The 19,898-nt window shown below is 42.4% G+C and overlaps 1 long non-coding RNA gene across 1 annotated transcript in view; it reads right to left on the bottom strand.

Annotated features, from left to right (window-relative positions):
• Positions 1-18,632, bottom strand: part of LOC115157942 (uncharacterized) — a 90,847-nt gene extending 72,215 nt beyond the window's left edge. The window contains exon 1 of the long non-coding RNA XR_003868585.1: positions 18,533-18,632. This is a non-coding gene — a long non-coding RNA (uncharacterized LOC115157942). The remainder of the gene's footprint in view (positions 1-18,532) is intronic.
• Between the last annotated feature and the right edge of the window lie 1,266 nt (positions 18,633-19,898).

Genomic DNA, 19,898 nt, shown 5'->3' with positions numbered 1-19,898 from the left:
CTGGATCTTTAATATGACACAACTTAGTAAATTAAACTACATGTTTACCTTGTTTTGTAAATATTTCAAGCATTTATTCCTCATTGTTATGCTTGGTAACACTTCAATACCCTCTTTATAATGCATTTATAATGCCTTATTATAGCAATGCACTATAATGTATATGACATAGATGCTAATAGTTGTTCATAAGCATAATGCCGTTTGAAGCAAAATGCTATAATGCTCTTTATAAACTTGGTGGTTTCGAGCCCTGAATGCTGATTGGCTGACATCCATATACCAACAGTATGAGAAAACATGTGTTTTTACTGCTCTAATTATGTTGTTAACCAGTTTATAATAGCAATAAGGCACCCGGGGGATTTTGATATATGGCCAATATCCAGGCACTCCACGTTGCGTCATGCTTAACAACAGCCCTTAGCCGTGGTATATTTGTCATATACCACACCCCCTCGGGCCTTATTGCTTAAATATAATATGATCATTGGGAAATTGTTTCAAGGCGTCAAAATGCCCTATGATGCCAAATGTTATAATGTTCTATGAAATGCTTAGTAGGAAATTGTGTCAAGGGGTTCTGCAATCATGTTTGGTGTGTAAGACAGAGTAAAGTGCTTTGATATTCTACAAAAAGCGCTATAGAAATATAATAAATGAGTTGTATTATTATAACATTTGTGAGAGGGTGTGAAGGGGAATGGGAACATACCCCTTGACACGCACATAATGCTCTCTCTCTAAATGAGCTTGTTTAAAACACTTAATAAAGCATTTTACAGCCTTGGTCCTAATGTTAGATTAAGGTAGTCACAGGTGTTTATGAGCTGTTATTAGCGCCTATGTTGTGCCTGGCCATGAAACACAATACATTTTGAGAATTGTGAAGGATGTAGTAATATTTGTTTTAAAACATCACCACTACCGTGATGTTGTTATTTGCATAATTTAATTTGAGCAATGTGAATTTTATTAACAGTAGATGGCACTAAATCATCATGTTTTACAAGTGAATTCAGTGCCTTCTGTCACTCTGCAGAATTGGGATACCGCAATAGAGTAAATATGTTATTTAATCTTAACCTGCTCACTGATATCATTTTAATGCAGTTTAGGTAAATGCTCCATTTAGGAAAACTCATCAATTGAAGGTAATGTGCTAAATGGTGAAAATGATAGGAGGAATTTACATTATATGGCCTAAAGTATGTGGACACCTACTTGTCGAACATCTCATTCCAAAATCATGGGCATTAATACGGAGTTGGTCCCCCTTTTCCTGCTATAACAGCCTCAAATCTTCTGGGAAGACTTTTCAATAGATATCGGAACATTGCTGCTGGGACTTGCTTCCATTCAGCCACAAGAGCATTTGATTTGTTTTGATTGGTGAGGTTGGGAAGTGATGTTCGGCGATTAGGCCTGGCTCGCAGTCACCGTTCAAAATCATCCCAAAGGTGTTTGATGGGATTGAGGTCAGGACTCTGTGCAGGCCAGTCAAGTTCTTCCACACAGATCTCGACAAACCATTTCTGCATGAAACTCACTTTGTGCACGGGGTGCATTGTTATGCTGAAACAGGAAAGGGCCTTCTGCAAACTGCTGCCACAAAGTTGGATTCACAGAATTGTCTAGAATGTCATTGTATGCTGTAGCATTAAGATTTCCCGTCACTGGAACTAAGGGGCCTAGAAGGCCAGCATCCTGGAGTCGCCTCTTCACTGTTGATGTTGAGACTGGTGTTTTGCGGGTACTATTTAATGAAGCTGCCAGTTGAGGACTTGTGAGGCGTCTGTTTCTCAAACTAGACACTAATGTACTTGTCCTCTGACTCAGTTGTGCATGGGGCCTCCCACTCCTCTTTCTATTCTGGTTAGAGCCAGGTTACGCTATTCTGCACAGCGTTGTGTGAGATCTTCAGTTTCTTGGATATTTCTCGCATGGAATAGCCTTCATTTCTCAGAACAAGAATAGACTGACGAGTTTCAGAAGAAAGTGCTTTGTTTCTGGCCATTTTGAGCCTGTAATCGAACCCACAAATACTGATGCTCCAGATACTCAACCAGTCTTAAAGAAGGCCAGTTGTATTGCTTCTTTCATTAGAACAACAGTTTTTAGCTGTGCTAACATAACTGCAAAAGTGTTTTCTAAGGATCAATTAGCCTTTTAAAATTATAAACTTGGATTAGCTAACACAACGTGCCATTGGAAAACAGGAGTGATGGTTGTTGATAATGGGCCTCTGTACGCCTATGTTGATATTCCATAAAAAATCTGCCGTTTCCAGCTACAATAGTCATTTACAACATTAACAATGTCTACATCTGATCAATTCGATGTTATTTTAATGGACAAAAAAGTAGCGTTTCTTTCAAAAACAATGACATTTCTAAGTGACCACAAACCTTTGAATGGTAGTGTACATTTACTTGAAAATCTATTGCAAATCTTGAAAATGGCTGTCTAGCAATGATGAATAACCAACTTGACAGAACTTGAAGAATTTAGAAAATAATAATGGGTAAATGTAGCATAATTCAGGTGTGGAAAGCTCTTAGAGACTTACCCAGAAAGCTGTAATCGCTGACAAAGGTGCTTCTACAAATTATATAATTAGATATTTCTGTATTTCATTTTCAAAAAATGTGACATGTTTTCACATTTTCATTTTGGGGTATTGTGTATAGATGGGTGAGGTAAAAAAAATATATTTAATATATTTTGAATTCAGTCTGTAACACAGCAAAATGTGAAATAAGTCAAGGGGTATGAATACTTTCTGAAGGCACTGTTTGTTCATGTCATTGTCACCAATCAACTGCCTTTTACACACAACAACAAAAAAATAAATAAATGCTAACGAATGCTAACCATAAGTTACTGTTGTCTAGTTAGGTTCATCCAAAAAAAGTGTTTGCAACAACAAAATACAAGTTTAATCTTAGCGACTGTCCTACACAGTCCAAACAACATGTAGGCTTTCTGTTAGAAAACAACATTTATTATGAAATTTACAGGCAACTGACTACAGAATCCGAGTATCTCATGATGCTTGTAACATCTGCTTCCAACTCACACACTCAAACACGGAGATCTCCTGAACGCAGCTCACTTTCCAGACCACTTTCCAGCTCACACTCTCAAACACCTACAGTGGGGGAAAAAAGTATTTGATCCCCAGCTGATTTTGTACATTTGCCCACTTACAAATAAATGATCAGTCTATAATTTTAATAGTAGGTTTATTTGTACAGTGAGAGACAGAATAACAACAAAAAAATCGAGAAAAATCCATGTCAAAAATGTTATAAAATGATTTGCATTTTAATGAGGGAAATAAGTATTTGACCCCTCTGCAAACATAACTTAGTACTTGGTGGCAAAACCTTTGTTGGCAATCACAGAGGTCAGACGTTTCTTGTAGTTGGCCACCAGGTTTGCACACATCTCAGGAGGGATTTTGTCCCACTCCTCTTTGCAGATCTTCTCCACGTCATTAAGGCATCGAGGCTGACGTTTGGCAACTCAAACCTTCAGCTCCCTCCTCAGATTTTCTCTGGGATTAAGGTATGGAGACTGGCTAGGCCACTCCAGGACCTTAATGTGCTTCTTCATGAGCCACTCCTTTGTTACCTTGGCCGTGTGTTTTGGGTCATTGTCATGCTGGAATACCCACACACGTCCCATTTTCAATGCCCTGGCTGAGGGAAGGAGGTTTTCACCCAAGATTTGACGGTACATGGCCCCGTCCATCGTCCCTTTGATGCGGTGAAGTTGTCCTGTCCCCTTAGCAGAGAAACACCCCCAAAGCATAATGTTTCCACCTCCATGTTTGACGGTGGAGATGGTGTTCTTGGGGTCATAGGCAGCATTCCTCCTCCTCCAAACACGGCGAGTTGAGTTGATGTCAAAGAGCTCCATTTTGGTCTCATCTGACCACAACACTTTCACCAGTTGTCCTCTGAGTCATTTAGATGTTCATTGGCAGACTTCAGACGGGCCTGTATATGTATTCTTGAGCAGGGGGACCTTGCGGGCGCTGCAGGATTTCAGTCCTTCACGGCGTAGTGTGTTACCAATTGTTTTCTTGGTGACTATGGTCCCAGCTGCCTTGAGATCATTGACAAGATCCTCCCGTGTAGTTCTGGGCTGATTCCTCACCATTCTCATGATCATTGCAACTCCAGGAGGTGAGATCTTGCATGGAGCCCCAGGCCGAGGGATATTGACAGTTCTTTTGTGTTTCTTCCATTTGCGAATAATCGCACCAAATGTTGTCACCTTCTCACCAAGCTGCTTGGCGATGGTCTTGTAGCCCATTCCAGCCTTGTGTAGGTCTACAATCTTGTCCCTGACATCCTTGGAGAGCTCTTTGGTCTTGGCCATAGTGGAGAATTTGGAATCTGATTGATTGATTCTGTTGACAGGTGTCTTTTTTACAGGTAACAAGCTGCGGTTAGGAGCACTCCCTTTAAGAGTGTGCTCCTAATCTCAGCTCGTTACCTGTATAAAAGACACCTGGGAGCCAGAAATCTTTCTGACTGAGAGGGGGTCAAATACTTATTTCCCTCATTAAAATGCAAATCAATTCATAACATTTTTGACATGTGTTTTTCTGGATTTTTGTTGTTGTTATTCTGTCTCTCACTGTTCAAATAAACCTATCATTAAAATCATAGACTGATCCTTTCTTTGTCACTGGGCAAACTTACAAAATCAGCAGGGGATCAAATACTTTTTTCCCTCATAGTAGATCCCCTGAACGCAGCTCACACTCCAGATTCCAATCACCTGAATTCTAATCACCTGTTCACACACCTGTATGTCATTATCACACACTATTTAGTTCATTTCTTTGCACCCCCATCAGTGTGAGGAATTGTTTGTTTTGTGACACATGTCTTTCGGGGGCGCTGTGTTTCCTGTGATTTACTCCTCCTGTGTATGATAGTTTTGACGCCTTTTGCCTATTCCCAGCCTGTACTTTCGCCTATTGGATTTCCTGTTATCTAACTATTGCCTTATCTCCCGGACTATGTTACTAGCCTTTTCCCTGCCTGTACTGTAGCTCTTTTGGACCCCCTGTGTATGACCTTCTGCCTGCCCCTGGACCCAGCTACCTGCCTCCTCCTGTGGTCCTTTGCAATAAACACCTGCTGCGCCCTGCGCTTGAAACCAGCTCTCAGTCTCCCCTCGTGTTCATTACAATGCTAGCTAACTAAGTAGCTAACCCTGCTGCATCTGAAATAAAGTGTTTTAAAAAATAACAACCAAATACAGCCTTCGTGACTGTGCAAGAAGCCATCTAACCTCTACTTCGACCTCTAGTTACAATATGATCAGAAAACTACAGACAGCTGTAAATGACATTCCGTAATTTATTTTATTAGTAACTTCAGTGATCCTACTTGAAAACGTCACAGAGAAGCAATTTCCAGTTTTGTTCATCACTAACAATCAATAGACATGAAATCATAAAATGACACTAAATCTAAATGTTCAAATAGGTGATTTATATTGAACTTGTTTCACACATGTGTAACCTGTACAACTGTAACCTGTACAAACCTTATACAAATGTGTAACCTGTACAAAAAGGTTGGAAGTGTATTTTCTTTCCCTGTCCCCCTGAGAGACCCTCGGAGTGTTGGGTCACAGCCAGGGATCAGCCAATATGGACGGTGACACTGGAGAAATTTGGGTTATGTGACTTGCTCATGGGGGGGAAAATCGGCAGATTTTTCATCTCATTGGCTCCGGGACTCGAACTAGCAACCTTTCGGTTACTAGCCCAACGCTCTAATCACTAACTCCCTTTTTAATAACAACCCAAATGTTCGAAGTGGCAGAGCTGTCTTTTAGTTTTTGACCTTTTCTACATGATACGGCTGATCATACCAAAAGTGACATTGGAATGAATTTCCTGTTAGAAAGGCAATATTAAAGTGAATATTTTATGATCCTTCTCTCACTCTATTTATCTAGATATGAGACAATCAAGTCATTGAGATAACTATCAATAATTCAGAATCTATTTAACAAGGTTTACCAAGGATGTATTGTCATACAGCTGCTGTTAATTGTATCTACTGTAAGATATCAAAAAGGAATGATTCAAGTAAGTTGACATAATACTGTGGGACCAATATCAAGATGATCAAACTTTGTGCCACATCTTATTTATTTTAATCAAAGTAATTACATTGATGACACAGTGGTAAGCACCTCTTTCACACAATTCACATCACAATAGGATTGTGAGTTTGCTCAACATTTGGGCAAATAGCTGAACCATCATACACCCTCAATTTTAGGTTGAGTGAACAAACAGTGCATTCAGAAAGCATTCAAGCCCCTTGACTTTTTCCATGTTTTGTTACGTTACAACCTTATTCTAAAATGGATTAAAAAAAAAATCCTCACCAATCTACACACAATACCCCATAATGACAAAGTATTCAGACCCTTTGCAATGAGACTCGAAATTTAGCTCAGGTGCATCCGGTTTCCATTGATCCTCCTTGAGATGTTTCTACAACTTGATTGGAGTCCACCTGTGGTAAATTCAATTGATTGGACATGATTTGGAAAGGCACACACCTGTCTATTTAAGGTCCCACAGTTGACAGTGCATGTCAGAGCTTAAACCAAGCCATGACGTTGAAGCAATTGTCTGTCGAGATCTGAGCAATAGGGAGAAGGGGCTATGACACTATGACAGAGCTCCAGAGTTCCTCTTCGGGGATGGGAGAACCTTCCAGAAGGACAAACATCTCTGCAGCACTCCACCAGTCAGGCCTTTATGGTAGAGTGGCCAGATGGAAGCCACTCCTCAGTAAATAGCACATGACAGCCAGCTTGGAGTTTGCCAAATAGCACCTAAAGACTCGCAGACCATGAGAAACAAGATTTACTGGTCTGATGAAACCATGATTGAACTCTTTGGCCTGAATGCCAAGTGTCACATCTAGAGGAAACCTGGCACCATCCCTATGGTGAATCATGGTGGTGGCAGCATCATGCTGTGGGGATGTTTTTCAGCGGCAGGGACTGGGAGAATAGTCAGGATCGAAGAATAGATTAAAGGAGCAAAGTACAGCGAGATCCTTGATGAAAACCTGCTCCAGATCGCTCAGGACCTCAGACTGCGGTGAAGGTTCAACTTCCAACAGGACAACGACCCTAAGCACACAGTCAAGGCAACGCAGGAGTGGCTTCGCGACAAGTCTCTGAATGTTCTGAGTGGCCCAGCGAGAGCCCGGACTTCAACCCAATCAAACTTCTCTGGAGAGACCTGAAAATAACTGTGCAGCTTCCCATCCAACCATCCTTCCCATCCAACCTGACAGAGCTTGAGAGGATCTGCAGAGAAGAATGGAAGAAACTCTCCAAATACAGGTGTGCTTAGCTTGTAGCATAATGCCAAAGAAGACTCGAGGCTGTAATCACTGCCAAAGGTGGTTAAACAAAGTACTCAGTAAAGGGTCTGAATTCTTATGTAAATGTGATATTTCATTTTTTTTATTGCTAAAATTCGCTCTGTCATTATGGGATATTGTGTGTAGATTGATGAGGTGGGAAACTATTTAATCCATTTTAGAATAAGGCTGTAATGTAACAAAATGTGGAAAAAGCCTTTCCTTTTGAGTGAATTGTAGGTACCACCTTTGACTTTATTTGTTAGCGACAGAGACATGGTTGTCGTATTCAAGGGTTTTAAGTAATGTAGCCTTCACCAAGTGAGTGTCTAAGTGAATATGTTTTCTTAAACATGTTAGTCTTTATCACAAGTCGTGTATCATAAGGCGTTTCTTTGAAGGCCTAGTTACACCCTAACACAGTGGTCTGAAACTCCTGGTTTACAGGCCACATCAAGCCTGCAAGTCACAAAATGCTTGCTTCAAAAGTGATGTGTAAATCCTATTGGAATCTAGCCAAGCCAGAGTGAGGATATCCAACAATTTTAACTTTTAGTCACTTGCAACCTGCATCCATAATGATTGCCGGGGTAGAGAAGATTGATTATTGAGACTACTTAAATCATACAAACTGGAACAGCCATCTCGGTAACGGGTGCAGTAAATCCAACAAGTAAAAGATAAGATTAGTTTAGAAAAATTATATTTATGTTTTTGTAGGATAAGAAGTACATGCAAAAACACACGTATTGAAAAAAATTACAATTCTGAAAATGAACCTGCAAGAAAGCATGCTGGGAAATGATCGGTGTGGTTTTGAGTTGTTTTTGAGCAAACATGAATTAATAGTAATAGTAATTTTACTCAACAAGCTTGTTCAAATTCAGCTGACTTCGAGCAGAGCTCGAAACACAGTGAGATCAAATATGCCTACCACACAGCACAGATGCTAAGCACTCTTCAATCTCTCAATCCAGGGTTTCACGACGAGAATGGTATCCCACCAAACTCCCTCCAACCCAGAAGATGGCAAGCACAGCAGATCACCCTTGCATTTCATTGTGGATGAACAGCTCTTCCCCTGCCAGAGAGCATTATTACTAATGACTCGTAAACCTATCATAAATTTTGTTCTGACCATCTGCTCGCTGCCCTTTACACATTATAGGTTCATGTAATAATCATTACATCTATGTAGATATAGTGAACCAAGAGTTAATAGAATTGATCGGGAGCCATGTCTCACTGTCGACCTCGCGAGAGTAGTTTTGTATCTAGTTATTCACAGTTCGCTGATAGTCAACTCAATTGCTTCCATGCAGTACTACTGTGGGACATTTTGGTCAAAAGCAGTGATAGGAACTGCCCTCTACTGAGAGCGATATACCTTTCTTATTTTTGTGCTGTATGACACTTGGGTGTTGTTTTGTAATGGAGAAAGGGAATGCGCATTACCAAGTATATTCTAATAGGGATAGTTCTCCCAAAAAAGTTCACCCAGTTTTCCTTAGTCTGTAAGCAGTCTATGGACATGGTAAGACAGCGATCCATGCTTTGGTTTTTTCTTTAGCTGGCCACTGTCTCTAAAAGTTTTCATCCAAAAACCAAAAACAGTTAGCATTTTTCATGCTTCATAATATGAGTGAGATCACTTTATGGGAAGTCGCCTAGCGGATTCACTACAGGAAGAATCAAACATCTGTCGGAGACCGCCTACTAGTTAATCTCAAGCATGTCTTTCTTCCTTGCATTCTGCAAGGAGGGAAATGCAGTAATAGGTAGCCAAATGGTTAGAGCATTGGACTGGTAACCGAAAGGTTGCAAGATCGAATCCCTGAGCTGACAAGGTAAAAAACTGTCGTTCTGCTCTTGAACAAGGCACTGTTCCTAAGCTGTCATTGAAAATAAGATTTTTTTTCTAAACTTGACTTGCCTAGTTAAATAAAGGTAAATATATATATATATAATATATCTCACTCATATTATCAAAGAACCGGGATTATGAAAGTAACCTTGAGTTCTCTTTCAAGTACTTGTTTTGATCTATCACTTTATGGGATATAGCCAACTCCCGTATTGCAGACATTCTCCCCGAAGCCAGGGTAGTCTTCCAACAATACCATCCCTCAGAGGCTCTGACACTGAAGGCAGTATGCGCCAATGAAGGTGCAGTGACATCCAGCCAGTAAAACCTCAAAAGTATGAGGGGTAGCCCAACATCCTGCATCAGAAATCTCTTGTAAAGAGGTTAATTTTTTTGAGGAGAGATTGACTGCGTCACTGCTTGTCTTTGTGAGAAATATTGACATGTTTAAATCACAAGCTGTCTGTTTAAACTACTAGCACACAGCTCAGACACCCATAACTACCCCACAAGACGTGCCATCAGAGGTCTCTTCACAGTCCCCACATCCAAAACAGTCTACGGGAAATGCACAGCATCACATAGAGCCATGGCTACATGTAACTCGGATAAAAGAAAACAGATAAAACTACATGTAATGGAACAGCGCAGACTGAAGAGAGACACAGGCACACACACAGCATTTGCAAACACATGCTAAAACACACACTAAACACGTACATTTTAATATTGTTATTTTGCTGTATTGTAGATATGTTATGGTAGAGTAGTGTGTAATAATGTGTTGTGATTTTTATTGTTTTAGTGTATGTTGTCACACCAGCCTTCGATTTGGCTCCCCGTCCTGTCCAGCTCAGGAGTTTGGCGTCGCTGTCCTTCTAGCTGCTGCCGAACCTACTGCTGGCAAACGCCCTTCACTCATCAATCCCAGACCTGTCTCGTCATCATTACACACACCTGGTTTCCAATCCCCACTCCTCACTGTGTGTGTGTGTGTGTGTGTGTGTGTGTGTGTGTGTGTGTGTGTGTGTGTGTGTGTGTGTGTGTGTGTGTGTGTGTGTGTGTGTATGTATATATATATATATATATATATATATATATATATATATATATATATATATATATATATATATATATATATATATATATATATACTCCCTCTGCCAATTGTCTTTGTCGGTCATTGTAAATGTTACTTGTTTTCCTGAGAGGAATCTCTCCTACTATTTCCTGAGTACTTTAAATTTTGCACTTTGGGTTCGCCCTATGCCTTTTCGTTTATGAAGATATATTTTGAGCACAACAGCATTGGGGTTCGTCCCACGATGATCTATGTTGCTTAAACAAATTCAGTAGTTCAAAAACTTCAACTTCCTCCTGCCTACTCCTCTCTACACCAGTGACAGAATGACCAACAGGAAGCAGTGGGACATCACGACCTCTCCGCTGTAGGAGTGAAGTTCCTACAGTTGGCCTTGGTGATCTCGGTGCTGACAGGTCGTGAATGGGTGCATGCCGTCTGTGAGAGGGAAGGACCAGAAGTGCAGTCCTATGAGCGCTTCACCCAACTCTTCCGTGCCATCTTCGACCACCCTACAGAGGGCGGAGAGGGAGGTGAGCATCTCCTCCATCTACGCCAGGGGTCCAGGACAGCGTCGGTGTACACTCTGGCTTTCCGGATGGTGGCTGCGTCCACTGGCTGGAATGACCAGGCCCTGTTGACGGTTTTCCGCAGCAGGCTACAGGCAGACGTCCAGACCGAGCTGGCCTGTCATGAGGACTGTAAGCTGGACCAGCTCATCGCCATGGCCATCCGCCTGGATAATCTCCTGTATGCCCATCGTTGCCCATCCTGGGGGTTCGGGTCTCTCCCAGGAACCTCCAGCGAGACTGAGCCCATGGACGTGGGCACAACGCACCTTTCCCCTGAGGAACGTCAACCCCGCCGTCAACAGAGTCTCTGCTCCTACTGCAGGGAGTCGGACCAACCCTGGAACACCTGTCCCAGAAGGAGAACCAGGCAAGGAAGTGACAGGCCGAGGAGCGCTCCTGCAACTTCCAAGGTAGGCGTGGACGTGCCTTGCTCCTCCCTGTCCACCCAGCCTGTCCTTCTCCTTGTCACCTTCCCTGACTATCCTTGCCCCCCGCTGAGTCCTGCCCTAGTGGACTCAGGTGCTGCAGGCAATTTCCTAGACCGGTCAGTGGCATTATCATTATGCATTCCTCTAATCCCTTTACAACCCCCTATCCGAGTCCTTGCCCTGGACAACTGTCCCCTAGGAACAGGATCGGTACACCAGACCACAATTCCCATTTCCCTCACAGTTACTCACACCCACCATGAACGCATCCCTTTCCTCATCTTAGACTCTCCTGCACACCGCGTAGTTTTAGGTTTCCCCTGGCTACAGTTACATAACCCCAGTATATCGTGGACAGAGAAGAGGTTATTGGGTTGGTCACAGGAGTGTCTCTGTGTCAATCTGTGCTACCTCCAGGGAAAGTCCAGACCAGGCCACCCAAGTCCCTATCCTGGAGGAGTACCGGGACCTACAGGTGGCCTTTTCAAAGACTTGTGCTACGTGCCACGTGCCTGCCCCCTCATCGCCCATGGGACTGCACTATCGACCTACTGTCTGGTTCTACCCTCCCACGAGGGCACATCTACCCTCTCTCGCATGCAGTGACCGAGGCCATGGAGGGCTACGTCTAGGAGGCACTGGCCCAAGGATTAATCCGTCCATCCACCTATCCGGCCGCCTCCAGCTTCTTTTCTTTTAAATATAAATGGAGATCACCTTCCAAAAAGCTCAAGAAGAATGAAAAATGAAGCTCCCTTTCCATATGCCGTTGTACTTGTACCCCAGGAAGAGAAGATGCTGCTGCTAATGCGGATCCAAAATAAAATACACACAAAAATACCCTAACTGTAACCTTAGCAAGCAGTTGCTTATCAACAGATTGTTGATAGTACGACCATCTGTAGAGCACATACAGATTAACTTTCCTGACTATCCAAATAAAGTGTGACTGCTAAGCCTCTGCTGGAATGAACCCTCAGGGGCCTATAAGTCAATGTAATAGCCTCAACTATCCAATGGCATAGTTGTTGATGAGAGGGGCCCACCCTTGTAGGGGGCACCCAAAATATGAAGAGTTGGTTGCTCTTGCGTAAAGCTCTCATTCTATCCAAGTTAATGCACAATGCACGTTCTGGACACCAGTGGTGGAGATGCTCTTCTGAAGAAGAAGTGTAAGATGCCGGGTGAAAAAGCCACAAGCTCTAAGGTGAGACATTTAAAATTATTGCTGACCTTAGGCATAAAGGTGGGGTTAGGTAACAAAGTACTGTACCTTTGATAACCCTTGGGGCAAACTGTAGGCACAAATAGTGGACTATGCTTTCCAGTGGCTCAAAATGCTTTTGTGAATAAGCCTCAAGCACAATAGACAGGTCCCAGGATGAGCTAAATGCTTGGAGACAGGACATAAGCAGCGTTCACACTTCATGAAACAACATAGATGTGCTCTGCTCAACAGAATAATCTGGACAACTACTCTGTGTAGATGCAGTGATTTGAGAGCTACCCAGGCGGTTGATGTATGCCATTACAGTCGTATTGTCTGGGAGTAGAAGCCGAGACGACTCTGCCACCGGTTGCTTTGATTGTCGCTTTGCTCAATAGAGGGGAGATTTCCTGCTCTAGTATGCAAGCTGAGTCACCACTCACCACTGAAGCTAAATTTCCATTGAAAATGGGTGGCTTCATTGCCAACTGCAGTCTGTACCCATTTGTAAATGTGGTCAAGACTCAGGGTTGGACTGAGCATACATAACAGTTCCCTGCTCTTGTGGCGAGTCCCCCACAAATCAGATGACTCCCGCTCACCAGTAGTGCCGAAGCACCCTCTAGGGGTGTAAAAACGAGTCACCCTTTTGTTGTGTTTTGCAGTGTGCCAGACCACAGGGGCTACGACTCGAGAGGAAGGGATTATGGGTGCATTCTGGACAGGACCCTCTCCCGAATCGTAGAGACGGGACAGGGCATCGGCTTTGGTGTTCTTTAACCTCTGCAATAGGTCAACGTAAAGTCAAATTTTGTAAAAAACAGAGCCCACCTTGCTTGGGTCGGATTCAGCCTCCTTGCTGTCCATATGTACTCCAGGTTCTGATGGTAGGTGAGGATGACGAATGGGTCCTTCGTGCCCTCCAGACAGTGTCTTCACTCCTCTAATGCCAACTTCATCGCCAGGAGCTCTCGATCCCATCATACTTCCTCTCTAACAAACTGTCCCTTGCAGAGTAATACTCCCACTGATACAATTTCTGTGGATTACCTTGTCATTGAGACAGAACTGCACCCACGCCTACCTCTGAAGCATCCACCTCCACCACAAAGGATATTGTGGGATCTGGGTGTTTGAGCAATGGGGTGGAGGTGAGAAGTCCCTTCAGTAGGCTAAAGGCCTCATCAGCTGCTGGACTCCACACCAACCTACGGTGACCACCCTTGAGGAGAGAGGAGTGACGATGGAGCTTAAGTTCCTGATGAAACAGCGGTAGAAGTTGGATAACCCCAAAAACCTTTGTAACCCCTTAATAATGGTTGGGACTGGCCATGACCTGACCTCATCTACCTTCTTGATGTCCATCTTCACTTCTTGAGGGCTGATTTAGTAGCCAAGGAAAGAGACAGCCCCTGAAGAAACTGGCACTTCTCAGCCTTGGCAAACAGTTGGTTAGCCATGAGGCGTTCCAGGACTACTTGGACGTGAGCGATGTGATCCCCCCAAGGTAGCCGAGTAGACCAGGATGTTGTCAATATACACAACCACCTGGCGTCCGAGCATTTCCCTGAACACCTTGTTGATGAATGCCTGGAATGCCTACGGAGCATTGGCTAAGCGAAATAGCATCACCAAGTACTCGTAGTGACCAGACATTGTGCTAAAAGCTGTCTTCCATTCATCCCCCTCCCGGATATGGATGAGATTGTATGCACACCGCAGGTCCTGCTGAGCTGTTTGATGGCTGCCGGCACCAACGGGAGAGGTTAACGGTACTTGGTGGTGATTTCAGTGAGTCATCTGTAATCAATACATGAGCGTAACCCTCCATCCTTCTTGGCCACGGAGACAGGAACCTGCCGACGCAGGAGAAGTGGATGTGTGGATGACACCTTGTACTTCTCCATGGCCTGGGTTTCAGCTACCGACAGAGGGTAGATGCATCTGCGGGGCGGGGGGGTGGGCATTCTCTGAGGTAGTCACCTGGAATGCATTTCAATTAACAGGTGTGGCCTTGTTAATGCAACCACTGTGTCAGATTTCAAAAAAGCTTCACGGCAAAAGCAAATTTTGCAATAATCTGAGTACAGCGCTCAGATATCAAAACAAGACATACAGATACCCGCCATTTTGGAGTCAACAGAAATGACAAAAATGACATTATAAATATTCACTTACCTTTGATGATCTTCATCGGAATGCACTCCCAGGGTTCCCAGTTCCAGAATAAGTGTTTGTTTTGTTCGATAAAGTTCATCTTTATGTCCAAATGCCTCAATTTTGTTCGCACGTTAGGTTCACTATTCCAAATGTAAGGCACGCGCTTACTAAGTCCAGACGAAAAGTCAAAAAAAGTTATACTACAGTTTCTAGAAACATGTCAAACGATGTATAGAATCAATCTTTAGGATGCTTTTATCATAAATCTTCCATAATATTCCAACCGGACGATTCCTTTGTCTTCAAAAAAGAAAAGGAACACAGCTAACTCTCACGTGAGCGTGTGCCACTGAGCTCATGTCATTTTCTCACTCATTTACTTCCAGGAGCTCTTATTCTCTTCCTATTCACAGTAGATGCATGAAACAATGTTCTAAAGACTGTTGACATCTAGTGGAAGCCTTAGGAAGTGCACCCTAAGTCACTGTATACTGTATAGGCAATCACTTAAAAAACTACCAACCTCAAATCCAACCAAGAAGTGTGGAAATCTTTCTCAGGTTTTTGCCTGCCATATGAGTTTTGATGTACTCACAGACATCATTCAAACAGTTTTAGAAACTTCAGAGTGTTTTCTATCCAAATCTACTAATAATATGCATATCCTAGCTTCTGAGCCTGAGTCGCAGGCAGTTTACTACGGACACACCTTTCATCTGGATGTCAAAATGTCAAGGCAGCATCTACTCTTCATGGGGTCCAGCAACATTAAGGCAGTTATATACAGTATAAAATATTACATGAAATGACATTTTATAACACTGTGCCCACAGTTCACTACTCTACGACCACATATCTCCGCTATGCAATCTGCTTTCAGAGCTGGTCATGGGTGCACCTCAGCCACGCTCAAGGTCCTAAATAGTATCATAACCGCCATCATAACCGCCATCGACAAGAGACATTACTGTGCAGCCGTATTCATCGACCTGGCCAAGGCATTTGACTCTGTCAATCCCCACATTCTAATTGGCAGACTCAACAGGATTTTTTGTTGTTATTCTGCCTCTCACTGTTCAAATAAACCTACCATTAAAATTATAGACTGATAATTTCTTTGTCAGTGGGCAAACGTACAAAATCAGAAGGGGATCAAATACTTTTATCCCCTCACTGTACTTCTGGCCCTTCTTTGGACACTGTGTTACCTAACCTCCAGACAAGCTTCAATGCCATACAACTCTCCTTCCGTGGCCTCCAACTGCTCTTAAATACAAGTAAAACTAAACGCATGATCTTCAACCGATCACTGCCCGCACCTGCCCTCCCGTCCAGCATCAGTACTCTGGACGGCTTCGACTTAGCATATGTGGATAACTACAAATACCTAGGTGTCAGGTTAGACTGTAAACTCTCCTTCCAGACTCACATTAGCTTCTTTGGGATGGGGGGGGGTATTTTGACGTCCGGATGAAAAGCGTGCCCCAAGTAAACTGCCTGCTACTCAGGCCCAGAAACTAGGATATGCATATAATTGGTAGATTTGGATAGAAAACACTCTAAAACTGTTAAAATAATGTTTGTGAGTATAACTGAACTGAAATGGCAGGTGAAACCCTGAGGACAAACCACCCCCCAAAAGAAATTCATCCTACCACTGATTTCAATGGCTGGCACTTTTATAATAGGGCGAAATCGTGCCCGTTTGCAGTTCCTAGGGCTTCCACTAGATGTCAACAATCTTTAGAAAGAGTTTCAGGCTGGTTTTTGGAAAAATGAGCCAGAAGTTGTAGTTCGATAAAGACAATAACAATTTTCCGTCTTAAATTTCATTGTTTATTTGCGTATTAGGGTACCTATTGTTTGATTATAAGTGTTGATTGACTTGTTTGGATACGTTTATTGGTAACGTTTGGGATTCATTTTGTATGCATTTTGAAGGAGGGAAAACGAGCTGATTATTGACTGAAGCACGCCAGCTAAACTGAGTTTTTATGGATATAAAGAAGGACATTATCGAACAAAATGACCATTTGTAATGTAACTGGGACCTTTTGGAATGCCAACAGAAGAAGATCTTCAAAGGTAAGGCATATATTATATCGCTATTTCTGACTTTCGTGACGCAACTCCCTGGTTGAAAATGATTTGTTATGCATTCGTGTGCTGGGCGCTGTCCTCAGCACACTTGCTTTTGCCGTAAAGCCTTTTTGAAATCTGACACGGCGGCTGGATTAACAACAAGTTAAGCTTTATTTTGATGTATTGCACTTGTGATTTCATGAAAGTTTTATATTTATAGTAATTTAATATAATTTAATATAATTTCACGGGAAATTGTTGAAATGGGACGCTAGCATCTCCAATCCAAAATTAAATCTAGAATCAGCTTCCTATTTCGCAACAAAGCATCCTTCACTCATGCTGCCAAACATACCCTCGTAAAACTGACCATCCTACCGATCCTCGACTTCGGCGATGTCATTTATAAAATAGCCTCCAACACTCAACAAATTGGATGCAGTCTATCATAGTGCCATCCGTTTTGTCACCAAAGCCCCATATACTACCCACCACCGTGACCTGTATGCTCTCGTTGGCTGGCCCTCACTTCATACTCGTCGCCAAACCCACTGGGTCCAGGTCATCTACAAGTCTCTGCTAGGTAAAGCCCTGCCTTATCTCAGCTCACTGGTCACCATATTAGCACCCACCAGTAGCACGCTCTCCAGCAGTTATATCTCCCTGGTCACCCCCAAAACCAATTCTTCCTTTGGCTGCCTCTCCTTCTAGTTCTCTGCTGCCAATTACTGGAATGAACTGCAAAAATCTCTGAAGCTGGAGACTCTTGCATCCCTCACTAACTTTAAGCACCAGCTGTCAGAGCATCTCACAGATCACTGCACCTGTACATAGCTCATCTGTAAATAGCCCATCCAATCTACCTCATCCCCATACTGTATTTATTGATTTGTCTTGCTCCTTTGCACTCCAGTATCTCAACTTGCACATTCATCCTCTGCACATCCTACCATTCCAGTGTTTAATTGCTATATTGTAATTACTTTGCCACCATGGCCTATTTATTGCCTTACCTCTCTTATCCTACGTCATTTGCACATGCTGTATATAGATTTTCCGACTGTATTATTGATTGTATGTTTGTTTATTCCATTTGTAACTCTGTGTTGTTGTATGTGTCGACCTGCTTTGCTTTATCTTGGCGAGGTCGCAGTTGCAAATGAGAACTTGTTCTCAACTAGCCTACCTGGTTAAATAAAGGTGAAATATTTTTTTAAATCTAAGCTACCCCCTTCTAATCAGCGTCTCATTTCAATTGCTGATCGCTGGTCATTGCATTCATTTATGTCATGGCACAGTGATCCTGAGAAATGACTTTGAAATGGAAGGCATGAGCCTGTTTCTGAGTCTGATTTATAGGAGAGAAATGTGATTGTAAAGATGGGGATTGATGTCATTGATAAAGAGAGGCTCTGCTTTTTTTGACACCACACTCCCCAAAGCAAGTCCTGCAGGCTCTAGTTTTATCTTATCTCAATTATTGTCCAGTCAAGTGCTGCAAAGAAGGACCTAGCAAAGCTTAAGCTGGCCCAGAACAGAGTGACATGTTTTGCTCATTGTAATCAGAGGGTTAATATCAATAATATGCATGCCAGTCTCTCTTGGCTAAGAGCTGAGGAAAGATAGACTGCAATGTGTTGGAAATTCCAAATAGTTTGCATTGTCAACTTACGTAGAGCACTGACACACACACACACACACACACACACACACTTACCCCACCAGACTTGTCTCCAGGATCAGAACAATTTCAAAGAAATGTACAATATTATACAGAGCCATGATTGCATGGAACTCCCATCTCATATAGCGCAAGTGAATAGCAAACCTGGTTTCAAAAAACAAATAAAGCAACACCTCACGGCACAACGTCTCTCCCCTACGACCTACTTTTTTTGTGTGTACATACTGACGTATGTGTAACTGTTAGATAAACACACACACACACTACATGTTCATGTTTTTAAATGTATGTTGAAAGTATTTTGTCTGTAATGTATTTTCGTTCTTTGTCATACCCCAGTAAGACGAGCTGAGGTCATTGGCGTCGGCCAATGGGGATCCTATTAAAATTAAATAAAACATGAATGTGCATTTATAGACTACACTAAGTTTGTCCAGACCATGTTGCACAGATTACCATAGTCTTACTACTCAGTGCATAGTCTTGATGCCAGTCAGAACCTGAATTACATTTTTAGCACCTGTCCTCAGCGATTACTGTATATGGCTTGAAAATGTGTATTGTGTTGATGTTTTTTTTCCATCATTACAATGAAACAGAATATATTGCGTAGCTAAACCTGCTCTAATTCAGGTAGCATAAGACCATTGAAAATGCTTAACCCCATGTCCATCAATTACTCAGATGCATTTGGTCATATGACTGTGTTTAGAATGATGCAAAATTTAGATTTGTTGCATTGCCTCCGCTTTGAGCAGCCAGTCACCATGGTGCAGTCTGGTCCTCAGAGCTTGAAGACATGGAGCTAATGGAGAGAGAGTGCGTCTCTGTTTCAGTAGTCGTGTACACAGAGAGGGTGAAATAGAGGTTATGGAGGCTCTTTAATATTTTACAGGGGAACCCCTCCCAGGCCATAATTAGACAGATTACCTGTTAGCCATGCTTCTCTGTACTGAAATGTATTAAAACTGGTCTATCCTCGAGGCAAATGGAAAGGCAAGTCAAAAAGAATTACACGCTGTCTGGGCAACGGTGAATCTTCTATTAATGGCCACGGCAAAAATGAAACTTTCTCATGTGGAGTAGCGATAAAAAATTTAGCGGTTTGAGTACAAAAGGTTTGGTTAAATATTTAGAGGCCTTGTGGCTGTCAGTGGCATTCAGATGTCCAGATGAGTTCATTCACTCAAACGTTGAGTTGTTTGGGGTAGTTCTACTGTAGACACAAGAAATCGACCACAAACTGTTGGTGTAAAAATATTTTCTCTATTGTGAAAAATAAATAATATTGGTATTAGGGTTCTAGTATCTAAAATAATTGTCATAATTTTGATGCCATTCAGTTTGGCTTTAAATTTAATTTATTAATTTATTCAAACCCATAGTCACTGCAAAGTAC

The sequence above is a fragment of the Salmo trutta genome, chromosome 22 (assembly GCF_901001165.1).
Source record: "Salmo trutta chromosome 22, fSalTru1.1, whole genome shotgun sequence".
Classification (NCBI taxonomy): Eukaryota; Metazoa; Chordata; class Actinopteri; order Salmoniformes; family Salmonidae; genus Salmo; species Salmo trutta.
Note: the sequence above shows the minus strand (reverse complement) of the source record. Positions and strands in the feature narration are given on the sequence as shown.